The sequence below is a fragment of the Phocoena sinus genome, chromosome X (assembly GCF_008692025.1).
Source record: "Phocoena sinus isolate mPhoSin1 chromosome X, mPhoSin1.pri, whole genome shotgun sequence".
Taxonomy (NCBI): domain Eukaryota; kingdom Metazoa; phylum Chordata; class Mammalia; order Artiodactyla; family Phocoenidae; genus Phocoena; species Phocoena sinus.
Genome location: NC_045784.1, coordinates 95,488,305 through 95,511,124, shown reverse-complemented (window position 1 = coordinate 95,511,124; position 22,820 = coordinate 95,488,305). Strand labels below are relative to the sequence as shown.

Here is a 22,820-nt window from a genome sequence, read left to right as displayed (position 1 = left end):
TAAAGATATAGTAAAGTCTTCTGAAACAAAAGTTAATGCTGGACAGAGTTCAATGACTATTATTTTCAGCTTCACTCCATCAGTTTGACTTAGCCTGTCATACTGTGTGGAGAGACCAGCTGACAAGTGGTGCTCACCACAAGGCACCGCCAGTACGGTGACGGGGAGAGCATCTTCTCCTGCCATGACCCCGCATTCATCCCTCCTTGTTCACTGGAGTCTAAGGATTTGAGCAACAGGGAGGTAGAGCTGCTGGCCTCTGCGTCAACAGCCCATCCAAGGAATTTTCTTTCTTGGTCACTTGCGTCAATGCAGGGAGGTGCCGAGAGGCTAAGCCAACCTTCTCCCCATGGCCCGCCCCTCTGGGCTCTGCCATAATTACTCATTTGTCTGTGGCAGATGGCTCCAAATTAAAATTGGTCTCACAGATGAGCTAGCGAGATTAAGTCTCAACAACACCGATAAGTGTTCGTGCTGAGATTGCAGAAAATCAGCAACAAAGCACTCCACTTACCCCTTCCCCTATCTGATCCTTGGTCCCAGGGAGAGATGGCACAGTGTAGAGGGGACACCGAGGGCCTAGGAAAAGGTGACTGGTGCAAAAAAAAGGGGCCTACAGTGTCTAGCCTATAAATCTCAAGTACTCAGCAGGAGAGCAGAAAGTAAAGAACAGAACTGCACAAGTCACTCTATTTACAGGCAGCCTGGAGTAGTAGAAAGAACAGAGACTTTGGAGTCTTAGCAGTTTTAGTAGATGTGCTTCCTTGCACAAGTCACTTAATCTCTCCAAACCTCAGTTTCTTCATCTGTAAATATCAACAATAATGGAGCCTACCTCATAGAGTTCTAGTGAAAATTAAATGAAATAATCCATGTCTATTACTTAGAACGGGAGCCTGACATAGTGAATACTCAGTACATGGGAGGCAGTACTGTTCCTGTTCCTACTAGTTGAAGCCATGCTGAGAACTCCTGCTGGCTAATCTCATTTATTCATTTTTAAATATGTATTAAGCACCCACTAGCACATAGTGGCTAAGAGTTCAGGCTGCATGACCTTTAGGAAAGCTGTTTGCCCTGATTGAGCATCAGTTTCCTTATCCGTATAGTGGGGTTAGTATTACCTACATCGTAAGTGGTTGCGAGGTTTAAATGAGAATTATTTTTTAACATTTGGCATAATTTGTGGCACATAGCATTCAATAATGATACTCATATAATTAGAATTAATACAAAATATTATTAAGTCTTTGTTACCTGAATTGCCCAATACAACAATAGGTATTTATCACTATAATAATCTGAGTCACAGCTTTGATTCTATGAGTTTCGTTCCAAAGTCAAAGTTCTAGGCCAAAAACGTGGGTTGTGTCAATCAAGTCAAGAAAATAAATCAGCCACTTCATTGGAAGAAAACGTCAGAATGACCGCACGGCATCATATCGGCCAAACTGATAAAGTGAATTCTGTCCTCTCCTGTACCTGTGCTGACTTTCTGTAGACATGGGCTGCTTCACTCACAGAGCAGAATCATAGGCTTCAGAGATCATTTGGTCTGAAATGACATGTCCAGGGTCGCTCAGCTGAGCTCGAACTGGCACAAATGCTTCCTGTCTCCCGAGCCACTATTTCTACCACCCCACACTGCCTCTGACGAAACATCAGAAGCAGTAACACTTACAACAAAGCTGAAAATCAACAAAGCAACTGCAAGTGGTGTCCATCTAAAACAACTCATTCATAACAAAGTTCCAGCCTGTGCTCCCAAGGGACACAGAAAACCTAAGCTAGGGATGCTTACCTTTCAGAAAGAAAAATATAATTATTTAAACTTGGTCCCAAGTAGACCAAGGGAGCTAGCTGCATAATACTTCACAAGGAGGAGACTATGAAATAATCTCAAAAGCAAGTCACTAAATAAAAACACATGAGGTTTTTTAGCCATGACTGACCCCCCCTCCCCCTTCAGGGTTCCCCCCAGCACAGGGCTTCCTTTCTGTAGCCTCATGCTTATGGTTGTATACGGCCCTGACCCACATACACATGTCCAGTTAGGGAGTTTCCTGTTCTCCTCTCCTCTGGGTAGGTGGATCGCAGCTGTGTATAACAGACCCCCTCCTCCTTCACCTCACATGCGCAGTTATGTAGAGGACAGCCATCTTCTGTCTCCTTTTCACCCCAGGCTGCTCAGTTGGTTTTTTTCAACGTATGGTTCTTGTTGCAAACTCCGTTCAAGTGTGAAATATCAGTGCAAAACTCAGCGCTCTCCTCCCATCTCTCCTTCCAGCTGTCCTATCCCAGAGCACCAAATGTTGCCTTGTACTGATTCCTTTCCATATGCCAACAACAAACGTGGGACAGAAATAGAACGGTGCAAGGAAATATGTGTTACATTATCCAAAACGTGTGATGTGGACAATATAGAAGGCCACTCTGGTTACAAGTAGGCAAAGAGCTTTCAGGGGAGGAATATTTGAGAAAAGAAATAAACTTGAGCTGGAAAGGAAGAAAGAAGGGGCCGGGACATTTGTCAGATGGAAGTGAATGAGCAATGACGTGGGTAGTGGGAATGATGGTGGCCTGTTCACAGTAGGTGCTGGAGTGAAGGGCTGGTGATGAGAGCAATGCCTGGGACTCTTGTTACCCTCATGAGGTTAACCTCATGGAGGAAGGCCCCAGATACCTGACTCAGAGTCAGGACACTGGGTGAGGTGGGCCCTGAGTCTTATCAGAAACAGTAGTTCTTGGGCTCCTGTGCTCATCTGCCCTCCCTCTTAATCCTCTGATCCCAGTTGTAGTAAAGGAGAATGAGTGTACGGCCACCGCCTGAGCAGCTCCTTAGGTGGGACCTTGGTGAACACTCTCCACTGTCCCAGCTGGTTGCTACTGGTCCTCTGATTGGCAGTTGGGGCAGAGAGGAGTGATGTGGGATGAAAGAAAGAAGCTGGACCCACTGATCACCCAGGGGCCTTTTGGACAGGTCTGCCCATCAAAAAATATTTGTGAGGAGCTGACCATATTGATCTTTGACTCTCTCTCCTTTTATCTGTCTCCTTCTCCAAATGGCACTCTCTCCCTCCTCTCTTCCAACACCTCCCCGTACTCACGGGTACAATGTCTGTGTCCCATTTTAATCTCATTGGTTGACAGCTCTCTTGGATTCCAGGATATCAAGGCCACCTGATTCCTCCTCCCTCTCTGACCACTGCCTCTTAGTCTCTTTTGTAAAATCCTTATCTTTTCTCTTGCTTCAATATCCATGCTGTCCAGAGTTCTGTGACTTTTCCTTTTCTAGCCCAATATCTATCAGAAGATCCATAATTTATTTTCAGAATTTCAGAATACATTTTAAATGTACCTCAAACGTTGAAATTCCCTGTGTCAAACACTGACAAACACTAATTTAGCACTTACTAGGTGCCAGGTACCAGTACATAAACCTACATTAATTTATTCAATGTTCACAACCATCCTGTGATGCAGGATATTACATCGGCCAAACAGTTCATTCAGGTTTTTCTGTACCATCTTATGGACAAACTGGAATGAAATTTTTGGCCAACCCAATACTATTATCCATTCTTACAAATGGGGACATCAAGGCACAAAGAGGTTAAATGATTTCCCCAAGCTCATACAGCTAGTAAGTGGACAAACTGGGATTCAAACCTAGGCAGTCTGGCAGTAGAGTCTGTGTTGTTAATCCTCGTGCCAGCCTCGTTTTGCCCTCCAAATCCTCTTCCTCATCCGGTGTATCCTTTCTCAGGTGATGGCACCTGTACCCTTCCATTTATCCTTCCAATTAGGTAGATTTGAAACCTTGCAGATGTCTTCATCTTCACTCTCTCCTTCAGCCACCCACACCCAGTTGGATACCAAGTCCCTTTGAATAACTTAATTGAAGTGAAGAGGCAAACATACAATGAGTCGAAGTGTAATGCTGTGAGAGATAAGAAAGTGCTGTATATGTGGGAGCATAGGTATCTGATCACGTCACTCAAACGACCACAGTTGCTCCTTATTTCCTGTAGAATAGAGTTCAAAATACACGCACAGGGTTGCTAGTTTGAGGAAAGAGGGTTGGTTAATGACCCCTCAAACCATGCTGAATTGTCACTGATAAATCGAGCCCAGGATTGGAAGGACAGTGAAGCCACCAGACAAGACAGGATGAAGGAAGTGGTTTTTTGTATCTGCAGAAAGTCTCTGGAGTCAGAAGGAAAGCCACCTTAGTGAGGGCCATCCCAGATTCAGGGACCTACTGATAAATGCACACTTTGTTACCTCTGGCAGGATTAAGTGACCCCAATCCAGCAGCTAGTCTATTCTAAGAAGTATGTCAGCCCTCTTAAGTCCTCGGTAGAGGGAAGGTAATCAGCACATGATCACCAGGGGCTTGAATGAGGGAAATTTTCCTGGTCCACCTTGCTATCAAGTGGATTGCTATTGCCTGTCCATTAGTAAAGGAGGGCTGCGAGCCAGATATTAAAAAGGCATTGAAAGAACCTTCCAAAGAAATCCAAATCAGAGAAGGAAATGAAGCCGGTCCCATGACAAATCTCTCGTGAGTCTACCACCTTTGCCTCCTCCCCAAGGGAAGGGGAGTGATGACCCATAAAAAATACCTCTAAAGCTGGAGAGTGTAATTTCCAAATACCCCTCTGCTCTTCAAGGGCAACCTGAAGTGATTTGATGTTTGTGACATCATCAGCTCCATTATCTGTATCAGAATAGTGGATAGAACTTTGGGGCTAAAAATGACCTCTAGAAATCCTCCAATCCATACTGTCGTCATCAAATAGGGAGATAGTTGTCTCCCCACGTTCTAGTGGGCCTGCAGCGGGAAGGCTTCTATCCCCACTGAGACACCTGGTGTCTAAGACAGTTTGGGCTTTGTCTACCCAACCAAAACGAATATTTGTCATATTTACTTTCTCCCCTCCCTTATTTCTTAACTCTTAAACTGAGGTATGAAATTATTCAAGTATCAGGGTCCAAGGTCACCACCACCCTTCTCCACATCCATTTGTTTATTTTGGAGTTTTTTCTATAAAAGTAATACTATAAGAATTAAAGGAGTATAAAAGCATGTGAAGAAAAACATCCCATTTCCGCTCTCACAAGTCATCACTATTAATGATATAGGTATGCCCTCCTAGGTATTTTCTATGCATATGCAAGCAGAAACAAATATACACAAACACACACACACAGACATCTCTTCACAAATGTTCTGCAACTTGTTTTATTTTCCTTAGCAATACACTGTGGACATCGTTCCCTGTGAGGGTATTCATATGTATTGTATTCTTTTTAATGACAATACTGTATTATATCATATAAATGTGCCTTATTTATTTAACCCGTCCTCTATTAATGAACATTTAAATTGTTTCAAGGATATTTAGGTTTTGGTTTTCTAAACAATGCTGTGATGAATATCCTCGTATATATGTCTTTGAACACTTGTGTGATTGTTATCTGTAAATTCCTAGTAATAAGATTATGGAATCACAGAGTACGTGCATTATTTAATTTTGATATATATTGCCAAGCTGTTCTCCTACCAACAGTATGTGAAAGTGCCTGTTTCTCACATCCCTGCAATCACAGACTGCAAAAAAAATCAATTTTAAAATATCTCTGTCAATCTGACAGGTAAAAAATACTATCTCATTATTGTTTTACATTTGAATTTCTTTTATTATAAGTGCTATTTCACATCTTTTCATATGATAAGTAATTTGTTTTATTTTTCTCTGAATCAACTGTTAATTTTTAAATTAATTTTTATTGGAGTATAGTTGCTTTACAATGTTCTGTTAGTTTCTGGTGTATAGCAAAGTGAATCAGCTATACGTATACACGTATCCCCTCTTTTTTGGATATCCTTCCTATTTAGGTCACCACAGAGCACTGAGTAGAGTTCCCTGTGCTATACAGTAGGCTCTCATTAGTTATCTATTGTATACATAGTGGTGTATATATGTCAATCCCAGTCTCCCAATTCATCCCACCACTCACTTCCCCCCCTTGGTATCCATACATTTGTTCTCTACACCTGTGTCTATAGTTCTGCTTTGCAAATAAGTTCATCTGTATCATTTTTCTAGATTCCACATATAAGCAATATTATATGATATTTGTTTTCCTCTTTCTGGCTTACTTCACTATGTATGAGAGCCTCTAGGTCCATCCACGCCTCTGCAAATGGCACAGTTCTGTTCCTTTCTATGGCTGAGTAATATTCCATTATATATATGTGCCACATCTTCTTTATCCATTCCTCTGTTGAGGGACACTTAGGTTGCTTCCATGTCCTGGCTATTGTAAATAGAGCTGCAATGAACATTGTGGTACATGACTCTTTTTTTTTTTTTTTTTTTTTTTAAACATCTTTATTGGGGTATAATTGCTTTACAATGGTGTGTTAGTTTCTGCTTTACAACAAAGTGAATCAGCTATACATATACATATGTTCCCATATGTCTTCCCTCTTGCGTCTCCCTCCCTCCCACTCTCCCCATCCCACCCTTCCAGGCTGTCACAAAGCACCGAGCTAATATCCCTGTGCCTTGCGGCTGCTTCCCCCCAGCTATCTACCTTACTACGTTTGTTAGTGTGTATATGTCCATGACTCTCTCTCGCCCTGTCAAAACTCACCCTTCCCCCTCCCCATATCCTTAAGTCCGTTCTCCAGTAGGTCTGCCTCTTTATTCCTATCTTACCCCTAGGTTCTTCATGACATTTTTTTCCCTTAAATTCCATATATATGTGTTAGCATACGGTATTTGTCTTTTTCTTTCTGACTTACTTCACTCTGTATGACAGATTCTAGGTCTATCCATCTCATTACAAATATCTCAATTTCATTTCTTTTTAAGGCTGAGTAATATTCCATTGTGTATATGTGCCACATCTTCTTTATCCATTCATCCGATGATGGGCGCTTAGGTTGTTTCCATGTCCTGGCTATTGTAAATAGAGCTGCAATGAACATTTTGGTACATGACTCTCTTTGAATTTTGGTTTTCTCAGGGTATATGCCAAGTAGTGGGATTGCTGGGTCATATGGTAATTCTATTTGTAGTTTTTTAAGGAACCTCCATACTGTTCTCCACAGTGGCTGAACCAATTCACATTCCCACCAGCAGTGCAAGAGTGTCCCCTTTTCTCCACACCCTCTCCAGCATTTATTGTTTCTTGATTTTTTGATGATGGCCATTCTGACTGGTGTGAGATGATATCTCATTGTAGTTTTGATTTGCATTTCTCTAATGATTAATGGTGTTGAGCATTCTTTCATGTGTTTGTTGGCATTCTGTATATCTTCTTTGGAGAAATGTCTATTTAGGTCTTCTGCCCATTTTTGGATGGGGTTGTTTGTTTTTTTGTTATTGAGCTGCATGAGCTGCTTGTAAATTTTGGAGATTAATCCTTTGTCAGTTGCTTCATTTGCAAATGTTTTCTCCCATTCTGAGGGTTGTCTTTTGGTCTTGGTTATGGTTTCCTTTGCTGTGCAAAAGCTTTGAAGTTTCATTAGGTCCCATTTGTTTATTTTTGTTTTTATTTCCATTACTCTAGGAGGTGGGTCAGAAAGGATCTTGCTGTGATTTATGTCATAGAGTGTTCTTCCTATGTTTTCTTCTAAGAGTTTGATAGTTTCTGGCCTTACATTTAGGTCTTTAATCCATTTTGAGCTTATTTTTGTGTATGGTGTTAGGGAGTGATCTAATCTCATACTTTTACATGTACCTGTCCAGTTTTCCCAGCACCATTTATTGAAGAGGCTGTCCTTTCTCCACTGTACATTCCTGCCTCCTTTATCAAAGATAAGGTGTCCATATGTGCGTGGGTTTATCTCTGGGCTTTCTATCCTGTTCCACTGATCTGTCTTTCTGTTTTTGTGCCAGTACCATACTGTCTTGATTACTGTTGCTTTGTAATATAGTCTGAAGTCAGGGAGCCTTATTCCTCCAGCTCCTTTTTTCGTTCTAAAGATTGCTTTGGCTATTCGGGGTCTTTTGTGTTTCCATACAAATTGCGAAATTTTTTGTTCTAGTTCTGTGAAAAATGCCAGTGGTAGTTTGATAGGGATTGCATTGAATCTGTAGATTGCTTTGGGTAGTACAGTCATTTTCACAATGTTGATTCTTCCCATCCAAGAACATGGTATATCTCTCCATCTATTTGTATCATCTTTAATTTCTTTCATCAGTGTCTTATAATTTTCTGCATACAGGTCTTTCGTATCCTTAGGTAGGTTTATTCCTAGATATTTTATTCTTTTTGTTGCAATGGTAAATGGGAGTGTTTTCTTGATTTCACTTTCAGATTTTTCATCATTAGTATATAGGAATGCCAGAGATTTCTGTGCATTAATTTTGTATCCTGCTACTTTACCAAATTCATTGATTAGCTCTAGTAGTTTTCTGGTAGCATCTTTAGGATTCTCTATGTATAGTATCATGTCATCTGCAAACAGTGACAGCTTTACTTCTTCTTTTCCGATTTGGATTCCTTTTATTTCCTTTTCTTCTCTGATTGCTGTGGCTAAAACTTCCAAAACTATGTTGAATAAGAGTGGTGAGAGTGGGCAACCTTGTCTTGTTCCTGATCTTAGTGGAAATGCTTTCAGTTTTTCACCATTGAGGATGATGTTTGCTGTGGGCTTGTCATATATGGCTTTTATTATGTTTAGGAAAGTTCCCTCTATGCCTACTTTCTGGAGGGTTTTTATCATAAATGGGTGTTGAATTTTGTCGAAAGCTTTCTCTGCATCTATTGAGATGATCATATGGTTTTTCTCCTTCAATTTGTTAATATGGTTTATCACATTGATAGATTTGCGTATATTGAAGAATCCTTGCATTCCTGGAATAAACCCCACTTGATCATGGTGTATGATCCTTTTAATGTGCTGTTGGATTCTGTTTGCTAGTATTTTGTTGAGGATTTTTGCATCTATGTTCATCAGTGATATTGGCCTGTAGTTTTCTTTCTTTGTGACATCCTTGTCTGGTTTTGGTATCAAGGTGATGGTGGCTTCGTAGAAGGAATTTGGGAGTGTTCCTCCCTCTGCTATATTTTGGAAGAGTTTGAGAAGGATAGGTGTTAGCTCTTCTCTAAACGTTTGATAGAATTCACCTGTGAAGCCATCTGGTCCTGGGCTTTTGTTTGTTGGAAGATTTTTAATCACAGTTTCAATTTCAGTGCTTGTGATTGGTCTGTTCATATTTTCTATTTCTTCCTGATTCAGTCTTGGCAGGTTGTGCATTTCTAAGAATTTGTCCATTTCTTCCAGATTGTCCATTTTATTGGCATAGAGTTGCTTGTAGTAATCTCTCATGATTTTTTTTATTTCTGCAGTGTCAGTTGTTACTTCTCCTTTTTCATTTCTAATTCTATTGATTTGAGTCTTCTCCCTTTTTTTCTTGATGAGTCTGGCTAGTGGTTTATCTATTTTGTTTATCTTCTCAAAGAACCAGCTTTTAGTTTTATTGATCTTTGCTATTGTTTCCTTCATTTCTTTTTCATTTATTTCTGATCTGATTTTTATGATTTCTTTCCTTCTGCTAGCTTTGGGGTTTTTTTGTTCTTCTTTCTCTAATTGCTTGAGGTGCAAGGTTAGGTTGTTTATTCGAGATGTTTCCTGCTTCTTAAGGTGGGCTTGTATTGCTATAAACTTCCCCCTTAGAACTGCTTTTGCTGCATCCCATAGGTTTTGGGTCGTTGTGTCTCCATTGTCATTTGTTTCTAGGTATTTTTTTATTTCCTCTTTGATTTCTTCAGTGATCACTTCATTATTAAGTAGTGTATTGTTTAGCCTCCATGTGTTTGTATTTTTTACAGATCTTTTCCTGTAATTGATATCTAGTCTCATGGCGTTGTGGTCGGAAAAGATACTTGATACAATTTCAGTTTTCTTAAATTTACCAAGGCTTGATTTGTGACCCAAGATATGATCTATCCTGGAGAATGTTCCATGAGCACTTGAGAAAAATGTGTATTCTGTTGTTTTTGGATGGAGTGTCCTATAAACATCAATTAAGTCCATCTTGTTTAATGTATCATTTAAAGCTTGTGTTTCCTTATTTATTTTCATTTTGGATGATCTGTCCATGGGTGAAAGTGGGGTGTTAAAGTCCCCTACTATGAATGTGTTACTGTTGATCTCCCCTTTTATGGTTGTTAGTATTTGCCTTATGTATTGAGGTGCTCCTATGTTGGGTGCATAAATATTTACAATTGTTATATCTTCTTCTTGGATCGATCCCTTGATCATTATGTAGTGTCCTTCTTTGTCCCTTTTAATAGTCCTTATTTTAAAGTCTATTTTGTCTGATATGAGAATTGCTACTCCAGCTTTCTTTTGGTTTCCATTTGCATGGAATATCTTTTTCCATCCCCTTACTTTCAGTCTGTATGTGTCTCTAGTTCTGAAGTGGGTCTCTTGTAGACAGCATATATAAGGGTCTTGTTTTTGTATCCATTCAGCCAATCTGTGTCTTTTGGTGGGAGCATTTAGTCCATTTACATTTAAGGTAATTATTGATATGTATGTTCCTATTTCCATTTTATATATTGTTTTGGGTTCGCTACTATAGGTCATTTCCTTCTCTTGTGTTTCGTGTCTAGAGAAGTTCCTTTAGCATTTGTTGTAAAGCTGGTTTGGTGGTGCTGAACTCTCTCAGCTTTTGCTTGTCTGTAAAGGTTTTAATTTCTCCATCAAATCTGAATGAGATCCTTGCTGGGTAGAGTAGTCTTGGTTGCAGGCTATTCTCCTTCATCACTTTCAGTATGTCCTGCCACTCCCTTCTGGCTTGTAGGGTTTCTGCTGAGAGATCAGCTGTTAACCTTATGGGGATTCCCTTGTGTGTTATTTGTTGTTTTTCCCTTGCTGCTTTTAATATGCTTTCTTTGTATTTAATTTTTGACAGTTTGATTAATATGTGTCTTGGCGTGTTTCTCCTTGTATTTATCCTGTATGGGACCCTCTGTGCTTCCTGGACTTGATTAACTATTTCCTTTCCCATATTAGGGAAGTTTTCAACTATAATCTCTTCAAATATTTTCTCAGTCCCTTTCTTTTTTTCTTCTTCTTCTGGAACCCCTATAATTCGAATGTTGGTGCGTTTCATGTTGTCCCAGAGGTCTCTGAGACTGTCCTCAGTTCTTTTCATTCTTTTTTCTTTATTCTGCTCTGCAGTAGTTATTTCCACTACTTTATCTTCCAGGTCACTTATCCGTTCTTCTGCCTCAGTTATTCTGCTATTGATCCTATCTAGAGTGGTTTTAATTTCATTTATTGCATTGTTCATCGTTGCTTGTTTCATCTTTAGTTCTTGTAGGTCCTTGTTAACTGTTTCTTGCATTTTGTCCATTCTACTTCCAAGATTTCGGATCATCCTTACTATCATTATTCTGAATTCTTTTTCAGGTAGATTGCCTATTTCCTCTTCATTTGTTAGGTCTGGTGGGTTTTTATCTTGCTCCTTCATCTGCTGTGTGTTTTTCTGTCTTCTCATTTTGCTTATCTTACTGTGTTTGGGGTCTCCTTTTTGCAGGCTGCAGGTTCGTAGTTCCCGTTGTTTTTGATGTCTGTCTCCAGTGGCTAAGGTTGTTTCAGTGGGTTGTGTAGGCTTCCTGGTGGAGGGGACTAGTGCCTGTGTTGTGCTGGATGAGGCTGGATCTTGTCTCTCTAGTGGGCAGGTTCACGTCTGGTGGTGTGTTTTGGGGTGTCTGTGGCCTTATTATGATTTTAGGCAGCCTCTCTGCTAATGGGTGGGGTTGTGTTCCTGTTTTGCTAGTTGTTTGGCATAGGTTGTCCAGCACTGTGGCTTGCTGGTCGTTGAGTGAAGCTGGGTGCTGGTGTTAAGATGGAGGTCTCTGGGAGATTTCCGCTGTTTAATATTATGTGGAGCTGGGAGGTCTCTTGTTGACCAGTGACCTGAAGTTGGCTCTCCTACCTCAGAGGCAGAGCCCTGACTCCTGGCTGGAGCACCAAGAGCCTTTCATCCACACGGCTCAGAATAAAAGGGAGAAAAAGTAGAGAGAATTAGTAGAAGTATGAGGAAAGAAAGAAGGAAAGGAGGAAAGGAAGGAAGGAAGAAAGAAGCAAAGAAGGAAAGAAAGGAGGGAGGGAGGGAGGGAGGGAGGAAGGAAGGAAGGAAGGAGGGAAAGAAGGAAAAAAAGACAGAAAGAAAGATGATACAGTAAAAATAAAATAAAGTATAATATAGTTATTGAATTAAAAAATATTTAGAAAAAAAAAAAGGGACGGATAGAACCTTAGGACAAATGTTGGAAGCAAAGCTATACAGAGAAAATCTTACACAGAAGCATACACATACACCTTCACAAAAAGAGGTAAAGGGGGAAAAATCATAAATCCTGCTCCCTGAGACCACCTCCTCAATTTGGGGTGATTCGTTGTCTAAAGGAGGGAGGGAAGGAAGGAAAGAAAGAACGAAGGTAAAGTATAATAAAGTTATTACAATTAAACTTAATTATTAAGAAAAAGAATTTTTAAAAAAAAGTCATGGACGGATAGAGCCCTAGGACAAATGGTGGAAGCTAGAGTATACAGACTAGATGTCACACAGGAGCATACACGTACACCTTCACAAAAAGAGGAAAAGGGAAAAAAATCATAGATTTCGCTCCTAAATTCCACCTCTTCAATTTGGGATCATTCCTTGTCTATTCAGGTATTCCACAGATGCAGGGTATATCAAGTTGATTGTGGAGCTTTAATCCGCTGCTTCTGTGGCTGCTGGGAGAGATTTCCCTTTCTCTTCTTTGTTTTCACAGCTCACAGGAGCTCAGCTTTGGATTTGGCCCTGCCTCTGCGTGTAGGTCGCTGGAGGGCGTCTGTTTTTTCGCTCAGACAGGACGGGGTTAAAGGAGCCGCTGATTCGGGGCCTCCGGCTCACTCAGGCCGGGGGTTGGGGGATGGGGGAAGGAGGGGCACTGCGTGCGGGGCCGGCCTGCGGCGGCAGAGGCAGCGTGACGTTGCGGCAGAGGCCGGCGTGACGTTGCACCAGCCTGAGGCCCGCCGTGCGCTGTCCCGGGGAAGTTGTCCCTGGATCCCGGGAACCTGGCAGTGGCGGGCTGCACAGGCTCCGCGGAAGAGGGGTGTGGAGAGTGACCTGTGCTCGCACACAGGCCCCTTGGTGGCGGCAGCAGCAGCCTTAGCGTCTCCCGCCCGTCTCTGGGGTCCGCGGTTTTAGCCGCGGCTCGCGCCCGTCTCGGGGGCTCGCGCCCTCAGCCGCGGCTCGCGCCCGTCTCTGGGGTTTGCGCTTTCAGCCGCGGCTCGCGCCCATCTCGGGGGCTCGCGCCCTCAGCCGCGGCTCGCGCCCGTCTCTGGGGTTCGCGCTTTTAGCCGCGGCTCGCGCCCGTCTCTGGAGTTCCTTTAAGCAGCGCTCTTAGACCCCTCTCCTCGCGCACCAGGAGACAAAGAGGGAAGAAAAAGTCTCTTGCCTCTTCGGCCGGTGCAGGCTTTTCCCCGAACTCCCTCCCGGCTAGTCGTGGTGCACTAACCCCTTCAGGCTATGTTCAAGCCGCCAACCCCAGTCCTCTCCCTGAGCTCCGTCCAAAACCAAAACCTTAGCCTCAGCTCGCAGCCCCGCCCGCCCCGGTGGGTGAGCAGCAAGCCTCTCGGGTTGGTGAGTGCTGGTCGGCACCGATCTTCTGTGCAGGAATCTCCCCGCTTTGCCCTCCGCACCCGTCGCTGTGCACTACTCCGCGGTCCCGAAACTCCCCCCTCTGCCTCCCGCAGTCTCCGCCCGCGGAGGGGCTTCCTAGTGTGTGGAAACTTTTCCTCCTTCACAGCTCCCTCCCACTGGTGCAGGTGCCGTCCTTATTCTTTTGTCTCTGTTTTTTCTTTTGCCCTACCCAGTTACGTGGGGAGTTTCTTGCCTTTTGGGAGGTCTGAGGTCTTCTGCCAGCCTTCAGTAGGAGTTCTGTAGGAGTTGTTCCACGTGTGGATGTATTTCTGGTGTATCCGTGGGGAGGAAGGCGATCTCCGCGTTTTACTCTTCCGCCATCTTCAAGGTCCCCCCCCATGACTCTTTTTGAATGATGGTTTTCTCAGGGTATATGCCCAGTAGTCGGATTGCTGGGTTGTATGGTAGTTCTATTTTTAGTTTTTTAAGGAAACCTCCATATTGTTCTCCATAGTGGCTGTATCAATTTACATTCCCACCAACAGTGCAAGAGGGTTCCCTTTTCTCCACACGCTCTCCAGCATTTATTGTTTGTAGAGTTTTTGATGATGGCCATTCTGACTGGTGTGAGGTGATACGTCACTGCAGTTTGGATTTGCATTTCTCTAATGATTAGTGATGTTGAGCATCCTTTCATGTGTTTGTTGGCAATCTGTATATCTTCTTTGGAGAAATGTCTATTTAGGTCTTCTGCTCATTTTTGGATGGGGTTGTTTGTTTTTTTGATATTGAGCTGCATGAGCTGCTTGTAAATTGTGGAGATTAATCCTTTGTCAGTTGCTTCATTTGCAAATATTTTCTCCCATTCTGAGGGTTGTCTTTTGGTCTTATTTATGGTTTCCTTTGCTGTGCAAAAGCTTTGAAGTTTCATTAGGTCCCATGTGTTTATTTTTGTTTTTATTTCCATTTCTCTAGGAGGTGGGGTCAAAAAGGATCTTGCTGTGATTTATGTCATAGAGTGTTCTGCCTATGTTTTCCTCTAAGAGTTTGACAGTTTCTGGCCTTACATTTAGGTCTTTAATCCATTTTGAGTTTATTTTTGTGTATGGTGTTAGGGAGTGTTCTGATTTCATTCTTTTACATGTAGCTGTCCAGTTTTCCCAGCACCACTTATTGAAGAGGCTGTCTTTTCTCCATTGTATCTACTGTTAATTTTTTAACCCGTTCTTCTACTAGAATCTCCATCTTTTTCTTACAGTTTGTCTAAACTCTTTGTATATTAAGGTCATTAGCACTTGGTTCATTCTTTAAAAAGGTTCACCCTGATGTATTAAAAAAAAAACAATGATTTACCCTGAGTTTTACAGCAAGTCTGCAGCAAAGAGCAAAGTTCATTTGTATTCTAAATCTTTTACCTTTTCTGCATAAAAGTACAGGGTTGTTTTAAGTGATGCTTTAAGTGTCTTAGTGTCTCTCTCTGATGTAAGAGAGCTTGGGTGAAAGAGTATTCATGCTTCGTCATTCTTTTATCTTTAAGTTTCCAGTTTAGTGCTTAAGTATCTTCGTTAGAAGGAAAGAAAGTCTATATGGCTGTTTTAGCTAGAGTTTGCCAATGTGTAGACACATTTGTGTCTAGAAACCAAACCTATTTAGTTTGTAACCAACAGCCCCTGGCTGTTATTATGTGGTCATAATTCACAGCTTTTGCTAGCCAAATAGCCTTCCCTTGGCCTACGGAGGGGGTACACAGTGGTAAGCCCTGACTTGACCTTGCTGTCATTAGTTTTCTACCTTCCCTGTTGGGAACATGATTTCTTTCTTCCAGTGTTAAAGTCTCCATCATTTTAATAAGAGACTGCTGATTTCTAAATTAGCTGGTTCCCACTTGTAAACCAGGAAGCCCAACAAAGTTGGCTTGCATATTCTGCCGTCATTGCTAAGCTTTTCTGGGTAATAGTGTGTCTGATTAGAATGGAAAGTGTTCTCTGGACCCTGGAACTTACTTGGGAGAAAATGCCATAGGTCTTATTTGGGGGCAGCTACTCGAATGAGCTAAGCTGTCTTTAACTGGAGATCACTCTTTGGTCATTCCCACTACTTTTTCATCTAAACTACCTAGGAGGAAGCCTGAATTAATAGATTCAACTAAACAGTTCAGGTGGTAGTATCATTTCCATGCCCCTTGGTCTTCAGGATTGGAGAATTCAATCTAGCAACCAGACCGAAGACTATGGTCTAACGAGAACACTGAGCTAGCACTCTGAATCCCGAGCTGCTTCTTTAGAACCAGATTTAAATATTTCCTGAAAGACCCTTGAGCATCCGTAAGCTGGTCAGAGGAGCAAGGACACATCTTGTACCTAGAGGGAATGAACTGTAAGATAGGAAAGTATTCTTTTAACCGCACCAAGTGGCTTTGTTAGAAAAAAAAAAACAGTATCACAAAGGATTTAAGAGTTAGCATTGGCACACCCTTCTTCTTGCCAAAAGTGGGTACAACATTGATGAAGCGACAGTTGTACTACATCTGCCACTTGACCCAGCCCATCAGCATCTCCTTCTCCTCTCACCACCCCTCCTTTTCATACTTTTTGGCCACTTTGAGAGTCTTGCTTCTCACTTTCCCAGCACAGGCCAGGGTACAATGGACTTTACCTCCAAGCACATGGCTAGCTACTTCCAGGGTGGCCAAGGTCTCCACCCCATGCTGGCCAAGGGTAGCTTCCATAGGCATGCCTGCCAGGAGCACCATTTGATTTTCCAGGGTGATGCCCTTCAGTGAGCCTCCAAGAGCCTTGATCTGAGTAACTGTCTCCTGGCTAGTCGGCTATAGGGCGTGTAGCTCCTGGACATGAACAAAGACCTGTATGTTGGCTGCTGCATCCACTGCAGCCTCCACTGCTGCTGCCGCAAAGACAGAGTCAAGAAAAATAGGAGGGAGTACATCCTCTTAGCCTGCTGTGTGCCACATCACCACCTAGGAAAGCATTCTCAATAAAGAATTTCATACTAGAGAGAGCAGCCCAAAGGTGCTGAGGAGCGTTTGATGGGGAAGAAGGAACTGTGGCCACCCAATTTCAAAACCATGATTTCAGCAGTGGAGAGAAACGAAAACTGTTTTGAAATTGTTTTAAAACTACTTTGTAAACCCACATTAAATAGGTACTGTGCCTGACACATAACTGGTTTAGTAGAGAGGCAAGAATACAGAGCCCCAGTATATATAGAAACCACAGGGGAGTTCACTAATAACTCCACAGGGAGTGATGCCATTGATGCATTTCTAGAATAAAACCTCTGGAGTTCTGGTGGATATCTGTCTGGCTGTGGTCCACGTAATCATAGAATCATCAGGGTTAATTGAAACATAGTGGCAATCTAGTCATTCTTCTGTCACTGCAACCAATCCAAGGTATAGTCATCTCTAGTCTCTGAAAGAGTTCAACACCCCCATGTTAATTTGATGGAACGGAAGCTTGGCAAGGTATGAAAGAAGTCCCAACACAATTCTGTGCAAGTGTCAGCTGCCCCAAATTCTCAAATGTGTGGCTGGGGCCTCCAGAGAGTCTCGAGTTTATGAACGAACAGTATCACGAGACCACAGATGAAGGAGAGTTTGCTGGAACTAAGCCTCCTCCTTGCATACCTGATCTACTTTGCTGCTCTTTTCTGACAAAAGACAAACAATCCCCTGTGTCTACGAAGCCCTCTAAGAGCTGAGTGCTGTTTCCTCCCCAGGTAGAAATCGGGGGTAGAATAACCAAGCATCTGGGAGCCTTGATCACTGCCACTCTTGCAACTTTTCGTCACTCTTTGAGATTCTTAACCCCTATTGACTGAATATGAAGGAGAAAATTAAGCAGTAGTGAATTTAGTTTGGAACTCTGTCCCTTCCAAGGCCTCCTTTCCATTAGCCCTGGCCTGAATTCCTGAAAAGGTGCTACAGAGGAAAAGACTTCCTTGCAGCACTAAGGTATCTGGTTACATGTGTCTTTCAAAGAGAGGGAAATGTTTTGCAAGTGGTTGAAAGGTTTTTTGTTTTTTGTTTTTGCGGTACGCGGGTCTCTCACTGTTGCGGCCTCTCCCGTTGTGGAGCACAGGCTCCGGACGCGCAGGCTCAGCGGCCATGGCTCACGGGCCCAGCCCCTCCGCGGCATGTGGGATCTTCCCGGACCGGGGCACGAACCCGTGTCCCCTGCATCGGCAGGCGGACTGTCAACCACTGCGCCACCAGGGAAGCCCTGAAAGGTCATATTTACGTTGAAAATATCTTTGCCTTTCCAAGTTTCAGATGTGGGGCATGTTTGACTTCAGGGAAATAAGGACAAGACAGCTGATGCTTTCCTAATTCAGCAGAGAGCAGCACATAGCTTACTGTTCTCAAGGGAAGATAGCAGCCCACACTTAGCATGCAAGCATACTGGGAGAAAAAGAGGCAAGAGGCAGTAGCAGTAGGGTTAGAAACCCAGAGTAGCTCTCCCTTCTCCCATCTCCAGCCAGAGGCAACCAAGCTGCTTCTCCTTTCCTTTAACACTCGGTCTGTTCTGACAAGAACAAAAGGCAATCCGCTCCAGAAGGCACGATTGACAACACAGCTGCCAGTTCAAAGGAATACAATTAAAAGTAATGTGTGAAAGAGGGAGAAATTATGGGGGGGCATTTTTCTTAAGTTTTTCCTCTCGAAATGTAATAGAGGGAAAATATATGAGTAAATGCATTACATTACATGGATATTAGTAAACTTTGTCAAAGACTGTGTTTGGAAAAAAATCTTGCTTGCACTTGATGATGTCCACGTGATAGTCACGGTTTCAGTCACAAAATGATTTAAACTACTTTTCCTGTCAATCAAAAGTTACGTATTCTTTTTTAAATATGCCCCCATTTATTACTATGACCCAGGAATTTAATCCTGGCCGTTGAATACCAAAAAATCAACTTCTCATTATGATGTGTGCTGTCATGGTGCCTGCTTTTCCGCTAAAGAAGAAAGAGTCCTGCTGAGATGTCTGTGCTAGTTCAGCTTAAGCTTCTTGGCATTATCCAGGCTCAAGCTTCTTTTCTCAAAGGCTTCCCAGCTCTAGCCAAGCCCTGCTGCAGAGCAAGGGGCTCATTGTTGCATGGGTGTTTCTGAGAGAAGCCACTCAGAAATTCCGGGTAGAGATTTCAAGAAGAAAGAACCTAAATACAAAATTCCCCCAAGGTGCCTCCAACAGTACCAACCAATAAAACAAGTTTCCTGCCATGAGTGTTCATTGTCGGTTTGTCTCACGTTTTCCCAAAACATCCATAACTCATGGAGTTTCCATTCTGATGATAACCAAGGGAGCTATGTTACTTCCATGAGATGCATGTGCCTTGACCCCTTTTCAGTGGTGCTGAAGATAATAGAATCATAGCACCACGCCATGGAAAGGTCATCTCCATAATGACCTGCCCAGTTTCCTGCCACTGTAGCCCTTCAGTACCACCACCCCCAGATGAAGACCCTTCATTCCCATGGGTGACTCTTCTAGTACAGGCTCTGGGACTAATCCTGTTCCTAGTCACAGAGACTCTCAGAACTGGAGGCCAGCAGCTCAGCACTTCAGTACCCAGTCAGCTAAGTTGCTGGTCCCCTCTGAATCTTGTATTTTTGGTAGCTGTGCCTGAGCCCTTGCCTTGCTGCCGTGTAACCAAGCCTCTGCTTTACATTCTACTTTAATGGCTCTAAACTGTGGGCAATTTTGCACCCCAGGAGGACCGTTTGGCAATGTCTAGAGATGTTTCTGGCAACCAGCAAGGCCAGATATGCAAAATTCAACCCTGCAGATAGATGCTTTACCTCTATTTGGAGACTTGGAAAATGGAAGATAGTTGATGACCTTATAATGTTTCCTTTGCTGAAAAGATCAAGGATAGTCATGTAAAGAAAAATTAACTTCCTCCCTCCTCAGGGACTATGCCCACATTTTAAATAGCTGTTGACAATCCCACTACTGGGCATATACCCAGAGAAGACCATAATTCAAAAAGACACATGCACCCCATTGTTCACTGCAGCACTATTTACGATAGCCAGGTCATGGAAGCAACCTAAATGCCCATCAACAGACGAATGGATAAAGAAGATGTGGTACAATATATACAATGGAATATTACTCAGCCATAAAAAGGAACGAAATTGGGTCATTTGTAGAGACGTGGATGGACCTAGAGACTGTCATACAGAGTGAAGTAAGTCAGAAAGAAAAAAAAATATTGTATACTAACACATATATGGGAAATCTAGAAAAATGGTACAGATGAACCTGTTTGCAAGGCAGAAATAGAGACACAGATGTAGAGAACAAACATATGGACACCAAGGGGGGGAAAGGGGTGGGTGGGATGAATTGGGAGATTGGGATTGACATATATACACTAACTAATATGTATAAAATAGATAACTAGTAAGAAAAAAATGTCTAACAATTTTTAATTGTGTTTAAAGAATAAAATAAATAAATAAATAGCTGTTGAGCGGTAGGTAGTATTCTACTTCCGGAGGTTGGTGCCAGTTGCCTGGCTTGCCTCGGATGTGGATAACTGAGAGAAGCAGGAAGGTGGGGCTCAATAATTACTTCATGAATGTGACACAGTCTCCTCTCTCAAGCTCGTCCTCCAATCATATAACGCTTCAGTCCGATGCCTGCATATAAACTGAGCAACTTTAAAACAAAACATCATTTGGCATGTATACGGAGCATGAAATGAAAATCATGATTGGCAAAGGGAATACTCTTGACATTATTTAACATGAATTCTGCTTCTAGATTTCTGGTCTGGTTTTCTTTATACCTTTCTAAAATGTCTCTTACCTACCACTAGCTGACTTTAGGTCATTTTCTTTATTCACGTTTATCCCACACAGCTTTTGAGAATAATGGTGAAAATTACCCTTTTATAATCCTTTACACTCTGAGAACCAACTGAGCTTAATCTGTATCACTCAAGCTCTTCTAGGCCTAAACCGGGTCTCCTGGTGATATCTACCAATTTTCAATTTACGGCAATGAACATACTTTTCAATTCTATGGCTATGAACTACTTAAAACAAAAGACAGGTTCCCGACTCCTCTTTTTGCATGAAAGACCCTCTTTGTTCATTCTGATTTTGTGTTGCTGGCAAATGTGCTCCTATCAAGATTGTTACCCACTGGAAAAAGTATACAATAATAGACCTTTATTTGTATTGAATCCTGCGATATATCTGATGTCAATCTGGTTACCCTAGCCCTCACATGGTCCTGTGCCCTGGTTGGATCACCAAGGTTTCTGCACCTGGGTTCTCAGCGCTTTCCAGAAATCTTTATCAAACTCCCACTAGTCAGGTGATAAGCAGTGACATGGGAAACTCTAAATCAGCTTGGCAGCATCCTCTTTCCAGTAAAGCAATCTACAAGAGAAATTTAATTTTAAAATTACATGATGACCTATAAAAAAATGAATCAAGAACAATGGCTTTCCTAAACAGCTATATGTTTCAAGCTCCACCAGAGGGCTACCTGCAAAGCTAACTACACTCACATTGGCACACTGGGGCTCCATTCCTCTGTGCAGCCCTAGAGACACAACGACCAGACCTTTACTTCTGACATTTTTCCCATCTCCGTAATAACCTATATCCTCTGGTTTATTGTTTTTCAACTCATTGCATCATTTTCACAATTTCCTGGGAAATGGCATATCTTAACAGTACAAAGGGATCCTTCAGAGAGGGTTGGCTCCCTACAAGCTACCCGTAACGTATCCCCTTCCTACCTTGGTTTCTTTTACCTCTTCTGTTATTTCTAATAACCATCCAAACACTCACCTTACTTTTGGAGTTGATGCCCTCACCATTCATTATAACCCGTATTTTGCAAAAGAAAATGTATGGAATGGTTCATTTAATTCTTTGTGACAATCTAGATTTGAGAAAGATGGCTTTCCAGGTTTCCTACAACTAGAACTCTGAAATTATAAACCCTCACAACCTATGGAGTTAGCTATGTATTATTTTTTCATAGATTTAGCTGCTGTCTTTTGAAAAATTAAGACCCCCCATCTGATGAGAAATCAAGAATAGTTTTGTGGGCTCCCAAACCTTGAGCAATACTATATAATACTTATCTGGGTTTAAGGTAGAACATTACCTGATGAGGTTAATTAATATCCAGTATAACCTGCGATTTAATATGTCTGAATATTCAATGTTGGGACTGTAGATTTGTTTGTTGATGTAATAAATCAAATGGTTGGTCTTTTGTTGGTTGGGGGTGAAGTAGTATAGTGGTTAACAGGACAGGCTTTGGAGCCAAACTGCCTGGGTTCAAGTTCTGGTCACCCTACTTCCTAGCCATGTGACCTTGGACAAGGCACTAAGCTTCTCTATGGCTGAGTTTCCTCAGGTGTAAAGTGTGGCTAATTATTACGCCTATAGCACAGAGCCATGGTGAGGACTAAATGAGATACTCCAGCATGATGCCTAGCATATGGAAAGTGCTCAATAACCAGTAGCCATTTGTATTATATTCACCCCTGCTAATCAGGCTAATGCTGGCCATTGTTACATACATTATTTATTTTTACATGTAAATATTGACTTTTTTAAAACATCAGGTGCGTTCTGTGACATTGCCCGCAAATAAGTTCTGTCCATTTTAGTCTTCCAATCTAAATTATATACACTTTGACCTTGAAATCAGCTGAGATGATCCAGGGAATCCTGATTATAATGGTTCTCTTTTTACCATAGTCTGGGAAACAAATTATTTCCCATCTGACACCAATGGCTGCTCCAAAGTATCTCATGCACCACTACTAGCTAACTGACCTTGTGGGTACAGCAGAGTGGGCAGCCGGTCATGTGACGTGATTAGATGCTAGTGTTCTTCACTTCTGAGTAATACAGAGAAATGAAATTCATTTCCAACAGTCCCTTGGACTGATGAAAAAGACTGAACATTGATTTTTATCTGGCATGTTAGGGTGGGGAAGAGGAGACCCAGTAGGTGGAAAAGAGGTATTGAAATTTCACTAAATCTTGGCACAAGATGGGAGATTCATCTCCAACGTGATGCTATCAGGCTAGCTGTGTGAGGAAGTACCACTCGGAGAGGTTCAGCCTATGACCAGACAGCATTGTGGGTA

At 42.2% G+C, this 22,820-nt stretch overlaps 1 protein-coding gene and 1 pseudogene across 1 annotated transcript in view; one reads left to right on the top strand and one right to left on the bottom strand.

The window, feature by feature from the left end:
* The window catches only part of TRPC5 (transient receptor potential cation channel subfamily C member 5), a 143,147-nt gene that overhangs the window by 5,303 nt on the left and 115,024 nt on the right, over positions 1–22,820 (top strand). The gene's annotated exons all lie outside the window — the stretch shown is intronic.
* LOC116747734 lies at positions 3,763–21,534 on the bottom strand (annotated as a pseudogene).